Source organism: Cebus imitator, unplaced genomic scaffold (assembly GCF_001604975.1).
Source record: "Cebus imitator isolate Cc_AM_T3 unplaced genomic scaffold, Cebus_imitator-1.0 Scaffold39, whole genome shotgun sequence".
NCBI classification, from domain to species: Eukaryota; Metazoa; Chordata; class Mammalia; order Primates; family Cebidae; genus Cebus; species Cebus imitator.
This window is the reverse complement of record NW_016107354.1, coordinates 11,898,775-11,912,793: the sequence shown is the minus strand read 5'-3', so window position 1 is coordinate 11,912,793 and position 14,019 is coordinate 11,898,775. Positions and strand designations below refer to the sequence as shown.

The following is a 14,019-nucleotide window of genomic DNA, read 5'->3' as shown; positions in this document are numbered from 1 at the left end:
TCACTGCACTTAACCGGGATGACAGAGCTAGACATGTCTCAAAAAAAAAAAAAAAAAAAAGCTAATAGTGTTTATTAGAAAACAGGAAACAACAAAGAAATGAAGATTTATATGGCTCCAAAATGAATTTCATGATTTTACTAAAAATGTGATTCAATAAAAATTATTAAGAATTTATTGTGTTACAAGAGCAATTGTGTTTTTCTCAGTGATGTGAAGGAACCATGAGTATATGAAAAAGCATAACATGGAAAAGGCACGCCTTTAGCCATCAGAGAGCCTGATTTGAAATCCCACATTTACATTGAACAATACTTTGGGCCAATGTTTTAACCACTCTAGGCCTCAGTTTCTCCATTCATTAAATGGGAGTGATAACAGTATCATTAGACAGTTATAAGGATTATAAAATAATCATGACAAATGCTGGCACATAACGGGCATTCCATATGTGTTAGCCATTTATTGTATGTAAAGCAACAACAATTTCTAAATAAATAATACTGTGCATTGTATGACAATTTTCATGTACATTCATAGTAACAAAACAAAATATTTAAAAGTTAAAAGTGTCATGAAATTTGGTGATTTAGGATCACTCCCACACACATAATGCAGCCTCCAAAACATTATAATTTGATGAGAATAGAATACTTGCACATAAGTAATGACCAAGAATAAGAAACACATGTAAATAATTATCTATAGAAATGTGTAAGATCTCAATTACAGAAAAAAGTAAGTATAAAATGGTAAGTACAATGCATGAACTCTGTACTAATGGTAAGCTTTGTAAGGTCCAAGACCACATCTCTTTCATTCATCGTTTTACTTCTAGTCCCTCACACAAGGCCTCTCACAAAGTCTTTGTTCGATACTGTGTTTATTTTATAAATTTTAAAAGTACAAAAAAATGATGGTTATAATGTCCCCTGTAGAACTACTAGAGATGTTTATGTTATTGTATCCTAGAGAAAATCACAATATAACATTCTAATTATATATTGCTAATTACATTTGTTTATCCATATAAACCTGAACTAAAAGGAAGTTTTTTAAAAGCTAGCCGATTTGTTAATATTGTAGCCTGTTTTATTTCAACCCACAAAGCTTGGAGACATCTTAAAGAAATACTGATTCAATCTGCTCAGGTTACAGACAAGGAAACAGAGGCTTAGAAAGGAGAAGTGATTTACCCAAGTTTGTTCAGGATCAAATATCAAAGGCCAGATTTCTCAGTCCTCTCTTTCTTTTAACTGGACCATGCTGCTTCATTCCCAATCCACCAACACACACACACACACACACACATGCACGTGTGCACACACACTCACATGCATGCATGCACAAACACACACACACAGAATTAAGTACTTGCTTTAAGTAAATTTTATTTTTATCTCTTTATCCAATACTTCTCCATGAAATTTAGAAAAATAATTAGTCTACGTTACCCATTGTAGTATAGGGCACACAGAATGTGTTTAGTAAAATGTTTATTTAACTATTGTTTCCCTCCAGTGGAATTAATATCAGGTTTCAAAAGGTAAAATTTTTCAGATCTGGAAAAGGGCCAATATAAGAGCCCATTTCAGTAGATAAGAATTTGACAATATTCTCTCAACAAATGTTCATACCACAGGAATAGAGTAACCAACAAAAACTTAAACTGTTCCTGTTCTCACAGTTATCCCTGAACTTTCAGGGAGGTAACATTAATTAATTAAATATATAGCTGTACTAGCAGTGTATAACTACAAACTGAGAAAAATCTACGGAAGTAAATTAACACGATTTTTTGAAAGCATATAATGAAGTAATCTTCCACTAGAAGGTGATACTTGAGTTTGAGTATCTGTTGAAAGATCAGTAGAAGTTAAGTAATGACACCAGTATAACATGATGAATTTGAGATTCTATGAGGAGACTATCTGATCAGAGTGATGAACACATGGTGATGAGAAATGAGATATGGGAAGGATGCTATTAGAAATAAGAATGGACAGATGGATGGAATCAAGGCAAGATTATGAAAAATCTTGAAAATATGATAAAAAGATTAAGAAGAAAAGATACATTAAATAATAGTAAAAACTAATAGAAGATGCATATGATAGAAGATAAGCCTGATTAAGTACTTTACAGACATTATCCCCTTTGATCTAATTACTTCCATATTTACAGATGAGGAAACTAAAGCTCAGAGATACAAGACAATTTACTGAAATATGTCAATCAGCAAGTGCCCACTTCAACCTTTGACTGCTTGCATTTGAGTAGAAGTTTTCCAGAAGAGGACTGAAGTGATGACAATTGATGAAAGCTTATAGAATGGATTGGAGAAACTATATGACAATTGATGATGGCTTCTAGAATGGATTGGAGGAACTAGGATCAGTTCTAGAAATATTAAAATATTCTAGCTGTTGTAGAATCCAAATGGGAAGAAATCTGGGCCTCACACCAGAGTACCGGTCATGAGAAAGAATAAATCCAGTCAAATTGACAGAATACAATTGTCTTTAAAAGGAAATTTTGATAAGAAATTGGTTTTCAAGAAGGCAGGTGTTAAATTAGGAGGGGAGAAGTCTATACAAATTTTATACATGGAGTGTGCTAGTAAGAATATAAAACATATTTTAAAAGTTAGTAATTCAGGGTTCAAGGTTCAAACTTGTCTGAAAAGGGCTTTCAGATATTTGTCAGAATTTATGACTAAAAGGCAAACGTATTCAACTAATACATATGTTAAAATGCACGCTACACGTCTTACTTTTGACTAATGAGATTTCAAATCCACCCTGATTCACTCCCGTTTACAGAAGGAAATTAAAAAATTGATTGGTTACTTCCTTCGCTGCATACGGACACCTTGATTGGCCAGCTGCCGTGTCTAGGCAACCAGGTGGAGAATCTTTGGAACAAGTAGCAGACTTCATCACAGCAGGAGCCATGAGGCAAGAAGCTCTGGGATCAATTAAAATGCCAGGCTTTTCCAGGCTGGTTTCCAGCGCATCTGTGCATGATTCCACATAAATTTAGGGAATTAGAGATCAGACAAAGGTAAACATTTCTGTGCTTTGCTTAGCATTGATTTAGAATGCAAGGATGAAATATACCACAGTCATCTAGCCTGGAGGGGGTTTACACCTTCAGCTGATTTTTTTTCCCTCCTCAATTGCTTTATTATTTTAGGTACGTTGTAATTGAAGGCTGCTTAAATCATCTGCGTGTTCCTTTGAGAAAGAGAGGAGAAAAAGAAACAAAAGAAAAACCAGTTCCTTCTTTCATAGACTAAACAGTGGAATGACTCATTCTTTAATTTTATAATCACATCTCTTAAAAAGAAAAATTATTAATGATCTTCATTTTCCAGCTATTTGGTTTCCCCAGCTTCGGTTAGATAAAAAGCTCACTCCTGTCCTCCTAGAGAATGAAAGACAGTTTCTCCCTTAAAGTCTAAATAGTCTAACCTCTCATAGTCTTTTCCCTGCCCACCACCTTTTGTTGTTGTTGTTGTTTTCTTATTTCATCTATCAGCTAAAGTCTATGGTTTTGTTTGTGTCCTTAGCACAGAAGGTCTTTTACTGCCTGTGTGTTAGGGAGAGGTTTAACTTCTGCAAATCCTTTGTACCTGGGGTGAGGTGAGGGGTTAGAGGTGAATCTTGGAAGTAGCAAGCAGCATGACAAAGACAGTACAGATATGGAAAAAGTACAGACAAGTGGCTGGAGACAATGACCAGGCAAACAAATATCATGAACAGCAAATTATACATTTTTACATTTTTAAATCCTACAGAAAAAGAAAATTCTCTGATATTATAGAGGTAGCACAGATTTACCTTTTTATTAAGCAACAAGGAGAGAAGCAGAAAACCATCAGTTTTAGCTGAATATTAGTAAGGAATTAGAAGTGCAGCTTTGAGTCATCTTCTAAATGAATATGACCCACTCAATATCTCTTAGCCTGTTTCCACACCAGTAATAAGTGTTAAAAAGATGTCCAAATTTCTTTTCAGTTTTATAGTTGTAAAATTCTCTGAATTAATTCAAAATTTTAGAAAGGCTGAGGAGAAAAATGAACATTTATTGAACTCTTAGGGGTGGACTCAATGCTCAATATATTTACTCTATTTTTTTATTCTGATGACAATCCTGAGAGGGAGACAGTATCTCAGTTCTACAGGTGAGGGGCCTGATGTTTTCATACAACAATAAATGACAAAGCTCTTGTCTTTCTGGCTGTCAATCAAGCTCATATTAATTCTATTTCATCTACCTTCTGAATTAACGTCATCCTCAAGAATTCTTATACAATGAGGACTACCCACCTAAAGTTTGACTTAGGTGAAATAAATCATTTATTCTATATGTACTATAAACATTAAGTGCAGTATAATATAAATCTATAAAGCCACTTCCAGGAGAACATAAAAGCTTAAGAAAATATCAGTTTAACCATCTCTTGCCATTTGGTCGGCAGACTATGTGAGAAATAGCAGTCTCCTAATAGAACACAATACGCAAAAAGGTTGAGAGTTGGATTCTCCAGTCTGGTGTTCCAGCTCTTGATATCACAGAGTAAGGTGATGCAGATCTTGCCAAAATATATGGTGAAATACTTTAATAAGAGAGTGAGTGTAGGTTAAAACTCCAGCAACTTGTAGAAGGGTATTTTAATTTTCTGTCATCCCCAAGTGCCTGTAATTAATGCTGCTTACATTCAGTTGGCATATTTATGACTTGAGTTTCCTCCTTATATCCTTTCTTCATTTTTTCCCTACCTATTAGCAGTGCTCAGAGACTGGGGAGCAACTGACTGCAATTCAGTGGAAGCTGACAAACTTGCCTAAGAAGACATCAATAAAAGAATGATTTCCATAAAGCAGCAACTACTTCTGCTACATTCTTGGAGCTGATACAAATCTAATTTTTAAAGTTCTTCATTAGCTTAGAAAAATTATGCTTCTTCTCAAAGGGAGTTGTTTGTTTTTGCTTCTTTAGAAAGAGCAGTTCCTCAATAATACTACTCTAGATGGTAAATAGCTATCTTAGTTTAGCCCACTATAGAATATAAGCCTCTGCTGGGCAAGAATCATACTCCTGAAGAGTCAGAAATCCCTGCCCCCATGGATTCTGCGGGGAGCTCTGCTCCGTCAAAACCTGATGCTCTCTGAATTGCCTTTGAGTGATTCTTCTTCTTCTTTTTTTTTTTTTTTGAAGACTACTACAAATTTACAGCTGAATAGCTTTATCATTCTGTCCTGTAGAAGCTAAGAAATTTGACAGTGTTCCTTTATTTCCATTTATTCCACTCTCTTTTTCCCTTTTAATTCAGATTGGCTATATCTTTGCTGATAACCTCATCTCTATTCCTAGTCTCTGTTGAGATGACTGATGAGGTTCATGGTTCATACCCTCACTTATTACCTTATCAAAATGTTGGTCAGTTACCCCCTTGGTGTTCTTTATAAACATACCTTCTCATTTTTGCAACATAGACAGGCTGAGAATTTTCAAAATCTTTAAATTCTGGTTTCCTTGTGCATAACAATCTCTAGTCATTTTTTGAGATGATTTTATTATTGATTCTCAAAGCTTTTCCAGGTATACCATCATGCAATCTGTAGCCACCTGCAATCCTTAACATCTTCAATTCATTTCCCTCTCCTCTCATTTCACTATAGGGAGTCAGGAGGAACCAAGATGCTGCTTTAACATTTTGCTTAGAAATCTCTTTAGCTGAATATTAAATTCTATCACTCGCAGGTTTTGCTCACCACAGAACACTAGAATACAAACACATTTCAGCTGAGTTATTTGAAAGTTTATAACAAGGAACACCTTTTGTTCATTGTTTAATAATATGTTTCTCATTTTCATCTCATATGTCACTAGAATGGCCTTTACCATCCATATTTATACCAACCTTCTGTACATAATTATTTATGAATTCCTCAAGAAGACGGGTACTTTCTCTATATTTGTTTTCCTTTGTTTCTGAGTGCTTAACAGATTTATTTTTAATATTCTCTTCATCCCAATATTGGTTTTTTCAAGCACGCACCTCAAACTCTTCCAGAATCTACCCATTACTAAGTTTCAAAACTGCTTCCACATTTTTATGTATTTGTTATAATGGGACCCTACTTCTTGGTATTAATTTCTGTCTTAGCTTGGGTATCTATAACAGAATATCATAGACTAGGTGGCTTAAAACTATTAATTGATTTCTTACAGTTCTGGAGGCTAGGAAGTCTAAGATCAGGGTGTCAGAATGGTTAGGTTCTAATGAACCTCAGTGGCCCCCTTCCTAGTTTTCATGGGGCTTTCTTGATGAGTCCTCACATGGCAGGAGGAGAGGAAGAGAATAGAGATAGAAGAAGAGAGAGACAGAGACACAAAGAAAGGAAGCTCCCCTGTGTCTTTTCTTATGAGGGTACTAATTCAATTATGGGAGCTTCACTTGCATAGTCTAATTATCTTCCAAAGGCTCCATCTCCAATACTATATCCCAGTGGGAATTAGCATTTCAACATATGAATTTTAAGGGAAGAAAAATGTTCATGGGAATTATTACAGCTTGTGAATTTAATGAAATAAACAAGCTGATTTGTAATAGCATTAGACGTCGAGTTTTTCATAATTTTCCAGGGAAGGTGCATTGCACTTATTGCTGATTTTGCACAAAATGTATGTTCACAGATTTGTAAAAGGAGACTTCTGATTTTGGCAACATGAATAATATATCCAACAGACTCCTCACCCCCTCAAAAACACATAGTAGCAGAAGTTAACAATAACAACAACAAATGCACACAAATGAATAGGTGTACTCAGGAGAATGAGTGGAAATCCCAAATTTTTGAAAGAAGAGAACTCAAAAGAAGAAAGTAAGCAATTATATTAATCCTGTAAACATCCTAGGGAGAAGAAAATCCTGACATAGGTCCTACAATCTAGTACTTAGTGTATATTTCTTACTTGGGGATAGAAAAACAGTGGCTTAAAGCTGAAACTCGGACCCCTTTACTTGAGTAAAGCAGAGGACTATTAGAGTAGCCTCCTCCATCTAAGTGAGAAGAAAAACAACCAGTCCATAAAAAAGCAAGGAAACTTGACTCTGATTGGGTCTTGGATTGTGAGAAAGTCTTCAATTAGTAACCAAAACTCTGAGCCTATTCCACATGCAGGTGAGGAGCCAAATTTTGGCTGTCTTCTAGGAATCTGTATATCTGTCAGCTTGAGCTACCACAACAAAACACCTTAGCCTGCTTAAGCAAGAGAAATGTATTTTCCCACAGTTCTGAAGGCTAGAAGGCCAAGATCAAGGTTCTGGCCAATTTGATTTTCGATGGGGGCTTTCTTCCTGGCTTGCAGTTAGTTGCCTTTCACTATGTCCTCACATGGTTTTTCCTTGATGCATGCATGTGGAGAGGCAAAGAGAGAGAGATGATTCATATAATCGGGAAATGCAATTTAAAACTAGAATACCACATTGTAGAATTCTAGTGAATTTCACATTCACTAGAATATTGATAATAAGAAAAAAACAGCCAGCATCATCAATGGTGAGAATGTGTAGACAATGGAACTCCCACATGTAGGTGGGAATGTAAAACCAGTATAGCCAGTATGGAAAAGTTCAGCAGTTTCTAGCAAAGTTAATCATAAACTTACTGAATTAGTTTGCTACAGCCATCATAACACAATACCACATACTAAGAGATGTAAATAATGGAAATTAGTTTTCTCACAGTTATGGAGGCTGAAAGTCCAAGATCAAGGTGTTGACAGTTTTGGTTTCTCTTGTTGTCTTTTTATTGTAGACATAGGGCTTTTCATTATGTTCTCACATGAACTTTCTTCTGTGTACAGGCCTTCCTAGTGTCTCTTCCTCATTTTATAACAAAACCAGTCATACTGGATTAGGATCTCACTCTTATGACCTTGTGTCAACTTAATTAACAATTTAAAGATGCTGTCTCCAAATACAGTCACATACACATTTTGGCAGAACACAATTTAGTCCATGACAAATACAATCCAGAAATTCCTCCCCTACTTATCTACCAAAAGGAAACAAAATTTATGTTTACAAATATATTTTACACATGAGAAGACATGTATTTGAATGTCACAGCAACATTACTCTTAGTGGCTATAAACTTGAAACAATTTTAATGTCTGTGAACTGGTGAATACATAAACAAAATGTGGTCTATCTATCCAATGGAGTAATAGCCAAAAAAAAAAAAAAGAAAAAAAAAAAAAAAAAAAAAAAAAAAAAAAAAAAAAAAAAAAAAAAAAAACTACTGGTCTATGCCACAACATGGAGGAATCACAAAGTCATGGTAAGTTAAAGCAGCCCCTCACAAGAGATTACATATTATATGATTACATTTGTATGAAATATCCAGAAAAGACAAATCTACAGAGACAGATAATAGATCAATACTTGCCTGAAGCTAGTTGTGGAACTAGGAATTAATCACAAAGGTGCACAAAGGAACTTTTGGGAGGGTTATAAATGTTTTAAAACCAGATTGTGGTGATGGCTGCTCAACTCTATAACTGTCCTAAAAGTCATTGAATTGTATATTTAAAAATGAGTGAATTTTGTGTAAGCGGTGGCTCATGCCTGTAATCCCAGTACTTTGGGAGGCCAAGGTGGGTGAATCACTTGAGGTCGGGAGATCGAGACCAGCATGACCAATATGGAGAAACCCTGTCTTTACTAAAAATACATTTAGCTGGGCGTGGTGGTGCATGTCTATAATCCCAGCTACTCAGGAGGCTGAAGCCGCAGAATCGCTTGAACTTGGGAGGTGGAGGCTGCAGTGAGCTGAGATTGTGCCATTGCACTTTAGCCTGAGCAACAAGAGCAAAACTCCATCTCAAAACACATATTACATATTATATATTGTATATATATGTATCTTAAAATATATATATATATATATACATATTATGCACATAAACATGTAAATAATATATATATATATACATATTTTTAGGTGTATATGTACACATACCTTAAAAAAGCTGTGAGGTAAAAGAAGCATTTAAGGAAGGAAATAGTGTAGGTGTTCATGGTAGAGCTGGCCCATGAAACTTGCACTTTCTCCTCCATATGCCACATTCATTTCTGAAAATGCCCTGGTTATTTTCCAAGTATTTCTGGTCATTTTTTTTTAAAGCAACTTTGAATTGAGTTGTTGATCATGAGCCCTTGGTCTCAAGAGAAATTAAGTCAGTGGTGACTTTCTCTTGTTGAAGGATTCATTTTATGGCTTTTTTTTTTTTTAGCACTATTTCATTTTGATTCAATGCTACAGTTAATTTCTTTCAAAATGTTAAATTAGAAGGATATTTTAAAGCATTACTTTTTTCTGATGGCCAGTTAGAAGTCCAATAGAATATACAGTTCTCATTAACAATCAAGGACACACTAGATATCATAATATAGGTAACATGTAAATTTATTTTCTTAATAAATTGCATGCTGACAATTACATTCATTTATAAATTTTCCTTCCAGGCTTTTCCCTTTAAAGGAAAAATCATAGACAATGAGATGTTCTTTGGGATTCATATTTCAGTTAGAAAATTTCAAGTCACTATGGAAAAGTGACTGTTAATGCAACTATGATGCTTTCTCAAAGACCAGAAGTCTTCAAAATTCCTTTGGACCTGATCCCATTTCCCAAGCCAAAAGTCATTTCCATCTGTATTCTAGGATCTTCACTGATATTTTACATTTGTATTGTGCTACTTAAAATATCATACAATTTGGATATGCTTTTGCATCTAGAGGCAGTTTATGTCTTAGGCCAAACCCTGAACTTAATGAACTTACCATAAGCCTTCTTACCTTATAGCTCTATCAGACCATAGTGACAGTGCCCAGTTTGTGAAATCAAAGTAAGACATGCAGTAGGAATGTCTTTCTGTGTCAGCTAATGAGGCATTCTTTTAAAAAGTCAAAATCTTCTAGCAAACAGGCATTTTTAATCATTATATTTTGATAGCACAGGTGTCAAAATTCAACTCATAATTGCCATAAGACAACAGTAAGAAGCAGACCTTTTCCTAACTTCCTTGAATTGCAAGTTAAAAAAATCAGATGCTAAGTGATGAAAACAAAACCCAAAAAAAGTAGATTTGAAGTATATGATTAAAACTGATCAAACTTGGATTCAGGTGGATCTGAATTTAGTTTCAGTATTGCTTCTCATTAGCTATGTGAACTTGGGCAAGTAAATATTTTACCTCTTTTTTTCCTCATTTATTTATTTTATTGCATTTCAGGTTTTGGGGTACATGTGAAGAACATGCAAGATTGTTGCATATGTACACATGTGGCAGTGTGATTTGCTGCCTTCCTCCCCATCACCTACATCTGACATCTTTCCCCTTGCTATCTCTCCCCAGCTCCCCACCCCCCACCGTCCCTCCCCTATTTCCCTCCAACTGACCCCAGTGTGTAGTGCTCCCCTCCCTGTGTCCATGTTTTCTCATTGTTTAATATCTTCCTGTGAGTGAGAACGTGCAGTGTTTGATTTTCTGCTCTTCTGTCAGTTTGCTGAGAATGATGGTTTCCAGGTTCATCCATGTCCCTACAAAGGACACAAACTCATCGTTTTTGATGGCTGCATAATATTCCATGGTGTATATGTGCCACATTATTTTACCTCTTTAATCTTTGTTTTTTTTTTTTATTGGTAGAAGTGGTTAAGAATATTTCTAAAACTTATTCTGAGGAATGAGTGGGAGTTGTTAAACTGAGATATTTGAACTACCTTCAGGGTGATTGTGAAACACTGAAACTGCAAGAAAACATTTGAAGGTTGTTTGGGTGATCATAGCTTTCATCAGTTCTCAAAGGAATTTGTGTGTTCATGAAACACTAAGAAGGGATACATAGGCGTTTGTAAATAAAACTTTGATAACACTTGAGAATGTGTCTAGTATGTCAATAATCTATTTCCTTCTTTCTGGAACCAATGATTAGATTAAAATTTCAAACAATATAAGATTTCATATTAAATGCTCTTTTATACCACATGTATGGATGCTTTCCACAGACAATGAGAAACAACACTCATTTTTGTTCTATACAGGCCTTCACTAGATTAAGCAAAGCCCATCCTCTGTGGGGAGAGCAATCTTCTTTGCTCAGTCGACTGATTCAAGTATTAATCTCATCCAGAAACACTCTCACAGATGCACCCAGGGTAATACTTAACCAAATATCTGAGTACCCATGGTTCAGTCAAATTAACACACAAAATTAATAGTCATAAAATATATTATGAAATAGCTGTCTCTAGAGGTAAAATACATATTCTTAATATAACTTAGCAGTTATTCATGCAATAGTTTACTTCCAATATTTAGTCTTCTAGAAACCACAATGGGAACATATGTTTCCTACATTAAATGCTTCCACGTTGACTAAAGATTGTTGATATCTAGTACTTTTATTTGTTCATAATCTGCTTTCTCCTGTTTTAATTTCCAGTTATTATCCTTGTAGAGTTTCATTTTGTGTAATGGGTTATTTGTTCTGCCCTGTTAAGTTGTACTATTTTTTCTGTAGTTTCTAAAAGTTTTTGCAAACCATTCAGCAATTTTCTCCAAACTTTACAAATCTTAATAAAGAAAACCTCAAAAATTATACAATGATTACATTTTTATGATTTGAATCAAGTTCAAAGTTAGTAACATAGAATTTGTAAACTAATTTTCAACAAAATTAAGTAAATAAATACTCAGAAACACACAGAAGTCTTACAGCAGTGATTGTGTGTCAGTTAACCCTGTTAGGTTGAGCATTCTGATTCTAAAAACCCAAAATCTGAAATGTTTCAAAATCCAAAACTTTTTGAGCACTGACTGACACTTATTACAGCTTTTGGGATTTGGAATTTTCAACAGGTAAGTATAATGTAAATATTCTAAATGCAGTATGAAATTTTCAAGATTTGACTGGTTTGACATACAACTTCAGCAGTTTCACCTAGTATAAACTTTGGATTTAGACTTATTTTTCAGTCTTTTCACTTAAAGAGACATTATCTCTTTTTTATAAAATATTACTTTTCCGGTTCTTTTTATGATGATTCTCTTATCCTTTAAGTTTTTAGGTAAAACTTCACTTTTTAAATGAAGTCTTTCTTGACTATACAATGTAAAAGCACCAAATCTCACCCCCAGTGAAATTCATAGTTTTTACTTCTTTAGATTTGCCAGTATCCGAATAGCTCATTTGTTTACTTATTAAAATTCCCTCTCTCAAAGGAATGTGCTTAATACTTCATATATAGAGACTGAGTATACTTTATCCAAAGTGGTTGTGACCAGAAGTGTTTCAGATTTGATTTTTTAAAAAATTTTGGAATGTTTACATTGTACTTATTGGTTGAGCATCCCAAATCCAAAATGTTCCAATAAAAATTTTCTTTAATCATCATGTGCTCAAAAGGTTTTGGATTTTGAAGCATTTCAGACTTTGGATTTTCAGATTTCCAGTGCTCAACTTGTAGTAATTACAAAATAAATGTTGAATAAATAAATGAGCTAATAAATTAATGTTTGTGCTTCTGTTGCTGTGTTAGTCCATTTATGTTGCTGTAAAGGAATACCTGAGACTGGGTAATTTACAAAGAAAAGAGGTTTATTTGGAGCCTCAGTTTGGCAGGATACACAGGAAGCATGGCACCAGGATCTAGTCAGCTTCTGGAGAGGGCCTCAGAGAGCTTACAATTATAGCAGAAGGTGAAAGGGAACCATGTATCACATAGCATGAAACATAGCAAGAGAGACAGGGAGAGAAGTGAGGCATCAGTGTCTTAAACAGATCTTGCATGAAATCAGAGTGAGAACTCACTCATTACCATGAGGAGCACCAAAACATTCATGAGGGATCTGCTCTCATGACATGACCCAAATACCTCCCATAAGGCCCCACCTCCAACACTGGGGTTCACATTTCAATGTAAGATTTGGAGGGCACAAACCTCCAAACTATATTAGTTGCTCGGAAAGATTATAGGAAAATTCTCTGGAATACATTGTACTTATTTTTTTATTTTTATTTTATTTTATTTTATTTTGCCTAAAATGAGTTTTAAAAACCCTTCTTTGATGATAAGAGGAAGCAAAAAGTTGAAAACCCCCAGGTACCTATAAATTAAGGGGAACAAAGGTGTAACTGTGGTGAGGAATGTGAGGGAGAGATGACTCTGGAAGAATCAGAAAAGGATTTCAAAAGTAAATGCTTTGGGGACATTATTATTCATGGGTTTGTCTCATTTTATACTGTTTGCAAACAAAGGCACTGGTTGCCATTTTTCCCCATTATATTTTCAAGGCTCCTTGAATAGCAAACGGCCTTGGTAGATATAGATATAATCCCCCAAACCCCCAGAGCAAATGGTAGCTTTGATCACTGTCTGGTATACTAAAGATAATGTCTCTTCCTGGGGCAAAGTCACAGAAAATATGAGTGCTTAGAATCAAACAATCTGGTTATGAAACCTGGTTCTGACACTTGCTGGTGAGGTATTTTACCCATTTTGGGAGTCAGATTTCTACTCCTATAAAACAGTTTTAAGAAAATATGCTTCAAGAACTGTTTAGAGAAATAAATAAGATCATGTGATGACTTGCACTATGTGTCTTATTCTGTTTTGCATGCTGCTGTAAGAGGATATCACAGACAGTAATTTGTGATAAACAGAAATGTGTTGACTCACAGTTCTGGAGTCTGTGAAGTTCAATATCAAGGTGCTGGAATCTGGCACATGGCTGCTTGGGGTGTTATCCTATGGTGGAAGGTGGTAGGGCAAAAGAGAGAGAGAGAGAAAGAGAGAGAGAGCCCACACCTAAAAAGCCCTTTTATAAAGGCACTCAACCCTCAATAATTCCCCATGGCCTAGTAATCTCTTAATTCTGTACAATGGCAATTAAATTTTAGCATGACTTTTGGAGGGGACAATCATTTAAACCATAATG

The 14,019-nt window shown here is 35.0% G+C and overlaps 1 long non-coding RNA gene across 1 annotated transcript in view; it reads left to right on the top strand.

The window, feature by feature from the left end:
• The first annotated feature begins 2,958 nt into the window (after positions 1-2,958).
• The window catches only part of LOC108302320, a 52,868-nt gene continuing 41,807 nt past the window's right edge, over positions 2,959-14,019 (top strand). Inside the window, exon 1 of the long non-coding RNA XR_001824293.2 lies at positions 2,959-3,063. This is a non-coding gene — a long non-coding RNA (uncharacterized LOC108302320). The remainder of the gene's footprint in view (positions 3,064-14,019) is intronic.